The sequence below is a fragment of the Coenobita brevimanus genome, chromosome 43 (genome assembly GCF_032717465.1).
Source record: "Coenobita brevimanus isolate Jiangsu-jjx chromosome 43, ASM3271746v2, whole genome shotgun sequence".
NCBI classification, from domain to species: Eukaryota; Metazoa; Arthropoda; class Malacostraca; order Decapoda; family Coenobitidae; genus Coenobita; species Coenobita brevimanus.
Window position 1 is genome coordinate 10,113,054 of NC_136996.1, and position 4,296 is coordinate 10,117,349.

The 4,296-nt window shown below is 39.2% G+C and overlaps 1 non-coding gene across 1 annotated transcript; it reads right to left on the reverse strand.

Annotated features, from left to right (window-relative positions):
• Nucleotides 1-1,179: 1,179 nt before the first annotated feature.
• Nucleotides 1,180-1,298, reverse strand: LOC145397926 (5S ribosomal RNA). The gene has a single exon (XR_013897061.1). It is a non-coding gene; the product is annotated as a 5S ribosomal RNA (ribosomal RNA).
• Nucleotides 1,299-4,296: the final 2,998 nt, after the last annotated feature.

Genomic DNA, 4,296 nt, shown 5'->3' on the forward strand with positions numbered 1-4,296 from the left:
ACCACGAAACTGTTGTCGGTAGACTTGAACAGAGTACAGACTGCATTACACTCGTACTCGTAATTTCTACCCAATGAATTTCAAACTTTCAGTACGATAAAGATTTATTTTTTTACTCGTATTACATTCGTGCTACCATCAGACGACTTTATTCATATCGCTCCGTTATTGGACTTCGCAGCTGCTGGTAACTTTGACAACAGTATGGCTCACACAGGCATAACTTTAAGGCCACAACTCCTCCTCCTCACTCCTCCCACCCATTTCCCTCCCCCCTTTACAAGATCGCATGGGGGTAAAGAGCACATACTGAGTTATAAGCTTTCCCCTTAGATCGTTAACCTCTTTAATACGATGGCGCCTCTTTATTATACTACTCTAACGACCAGATAAATTTGCTTGTTTTAAGAATCGCCTCTCGTAGGGAAGGGATTATAGGTGACTGTTTCTAACTACGTGAGGCCGGAATACCATTCCTAAGATAAATAATAACTGGCAGTAACTAATATAATAAACACGTGTCCGGGCTACAGGAGTCAAATATACTGCTTACAATGGAGAGGAACGCCTTCACGTGGTGGCACATATGACCGGACAGATCCATTCCCCAACTAAGTAAACGTCCCTAATATCCCTCTTACTGTATATCGCGAATGGAGGATGGTGAGATGCAGGGGGAGGGCAACTTTTGCATGAAGTCCACTGGGTTCACATTCAGACGAGTCTAGAGTTGCATCTACTACTGCTCTGTTTGATTTACCGCGACTACCAAGAATGTTTGAATTAATGGAAGAGAGAAATATTTGCTGTATGTGCTGGTTCTTTAATCACTCAACACGATGACGTTATTCAACATTATCTCTTCTGTTTAGCATCTCGTGGTGAAGGGGCTGAAGGCAATATCCATTAGCCCCTTCACTAAAAAAGTCTCCCTAAGCTATATATACTCGTCGTCAGAATAATAACAAAGTAGAATACTCGCCATACTAGGAATTTAACGTTATTTTAATTGCCTTAATTGCCCACTCAACTCTGAGAAGAGGAAACCTAATTAGTTTTTCATTGTTTCATTCATTGCCAGACGCCATGTATCCCAAACGGGGTGGCCAAGGGCTCAGAGTTAATTGTTTTACAGGGAGGGGCACTAATCCTCCACCAACCCCACTTGACACGTAGGGATGCCAACAGCATCTGGTGTTCCCAGGCGGTCACCCATCCAAGTACTAACCAGACCCAACGTTGCTAAACTTCGCTGATCGGATAGGAAGCGATGTACTCAACGTGGTATGGCCGTTGGTTTAAAATACTTACTGTTCGTTTGGGTTACACTGATAGCCCTTCTTTTGTAAGTAGAAAGAAAAAATTATATTAGTTGTGCCCGGTGATCACTGAGTAAAATTCTGAGTATTACCTTGATTGTCCATTGTGTTTTGAGTAAAGGGAAAATTATATAAGCTGTACTTGCTGACTATTTAATGTAAGCTGGGTGTTGGTCTGACTTACTTTGATTGCATGGTGCGAGGACGATTCCAACTGATTCCCCCGGGTATTGTTGGAACTCGGAGACAAGGTACGGCGGGTCTAATTGAAATGCGAGACATGAGAGAGTTAGGCAAGCTCTTAGGGTGAGCGCCACGCCACCAAATTCACACTTTTAGCTTCTCCAGGGGTAATTGTGTACATGGTTGCTTCTCGTTTGTAGACTTTTTTAAATTCTTGAAAAATAAGGCTAAAAAGAGAAGTTATACTGTAGCGCCACAGCATTCACAATCATCGATTCCCTAGGCTTAAGTGTGTTCACAGCTGCTTCACATTGTATTGTCATTTTTTGTTTACTTCTGAACACGAACCTTAGCGATGTTAGATGTAGCTAAGGTAATTACTTCAAATTCACTCGCTTTGCTCCCCGAGACTTACTTTTGGTCAGTTGTTTTACCCTTTTTAAATTATTATTGAAAAGTGGGACTAGGAAAAAATAAACATAACTTCGAATGGTATTTCTGTGTTAAAGACAAATTTTCTACTAAACTTAACAATCCATTTCCTCTCGTAACAGTGAACACCGTTCGCGGAACGAACATGGAAAGTGTAGAATCTAATTTCTCTTGTTATTTCTTCATTAACAAATTCTAGTTATGAACGGATTTTTTTTTTCTCTGAGAAGGGACATTGAGAGGCGAAGTAAGAAACTTCCATATGTCTTCTTGCAAAAGCAAATTTGAGCTCTGAGAGAACATTGATCGTAAATTTGCTTGTGCGTCCGGAGTAAATTTGTTTTAAAATATGGTAGTACTCTAGAAGTGGAGAACCAGTGTTTTAGTGTAATAAAGTGACTGATAATGTGAAGTTAAGGGAATGTAATATTGACACTGCCAGAACCTGTAATGACGTCAAGTTGAGAGGGCTTAAGGGGGTGAAAATGCAGTATTTTTTGGTGAAAGTTTAGTCGGCAGAAAAATTATGTTCAGTTCAGGAAGTTTACTGAGTAGAAAAACTCAAGCTTGGCTGAGAGAGTTAGGACGCCGAACTGTAAACTTAGTCAAGGAAACTTGTTGACGAAAAGGACACAGTGAATGTAAACTTCACATAATATTATGTAACAATGAATATTCAGTTACCAGTAACGACCAAGTTGACACTTAATACTTTTATACGGTTACTAATATATTGATCGGCGTATTTTGATGAACTGTATATAATACAACTTTTGCATTATGTGACTGTACATCATTGACTTTCAGCTATGGGAAATAACTGTGGCTGGCTAGTACACACATTGTCATTTTTACCCTCCACCTGACAATGTCAGAGAAGGGTGTTGTTATCACTGGCAAACAAATGAAGTCCGTCCGTTGAGCTGGGCGGCAAGGCGGCAAGCCGGGCGTAGAGATTTCGTTTTCGGGCCAGAACTCAGAAAGTATTCACTATAGAATCATAAAATTTCGCAAAGTTATGTGTTTTATAGTGGACTAGTGCCATTTGATAGGCAGAATGCTGTATTTTAAGTAGTTTTTTTTTTTTTATATAAAATAATGAAAAAGTAAAAATAAAATTATTTTTTCGTTTTCGCGCTAGGACTCAGAAACTAATACAGGTTCAAGCTTCAAACTCTCCAGGAGTATGAGTTAATAAGCCTCCTGGTGTCTTTCGGTAAACAGAATGCCATGAGATTATACAATGTTATGAAATGGCAAAAACACATAAAACTGATTATTTTAATGCATTTTTCTATCAAAACTCTGCAACTATTACACCTAGGAGACAGAAATTGTACATGATAAATGATTATAAGAAAATCTAAATATGTATGAAGTTTCATGACTATTATAAAATAATAAAAAATGGCTGGCTTAGTTAAAAAAGCACGGGTTATAATTTCATCAGATCAGCTCACAAGTTCATTATTACCATGGAAAAACCACTGAAATCTTTAAGCTTTAATGTTTCTGTGTTATACAAAGGTGGGGAGTGAGGGTCATCATGCGCTTGGTTAGGTGTGCAGGGAGCTGGGGGGGTATGTGCGTGATCAGATGGAGGGTTGCAACAGCGTAGCGTTGCCTATGATTTAAAATTTCAATTACTTACATACTGGTAACTATGCGTTTTATTTTGTTTCATGCTGTTTTTAAATTATGAAACTTCGTAGCTAATTACAGTTCATTTGTTTGTCCATTTATCACGGCTGTGCGGCGCCATATATATATATATATATATATATATATATATATATATATATATATATATATATATATATATATATATATATATATATATATTATTGCCGTTGTCGCTTTTATCGAGGACAAGTAGATTATCTATCAGCGAGGAGAGATTGAGGGCAAAATGTAATCTGTCCAGTCCGAAAAATTTCCGTAAGTAAAATATATTTGTCCACTGGATGGAAGTAGTTAAAGTGTTGGTAAAAATTCACAGTACACCAGGTAACATAACAGCGGGAACAACAGAGAAAACATTTACAGTCTCTGAAGTAGCAGAAAGCCGCCATATTCGGAGGAGCTGCGACGCCTCCCCGTATCTCCGAATTACCCTCAGCCCAGTTTCTCATCGCGTGTGTGTATTGATTCTGCTGTGTGTAAACTCTGGCAAAGGGAACGAGAAGAAAGTTTGCCTAAGCAGCTTCCCTCCTTTCTGTTTGCCTCCCCTCCTTCCTTCCTCTCCGGGTCTTTAGAAGTTGCCGACGTCATAGAATAATTGATACAGGTCACGGTAGGGTCTCATCTACCTAACGAGGCTAATCCTGGAGACGGACCGCCTATGTTTCTGGTTCCACGCGTG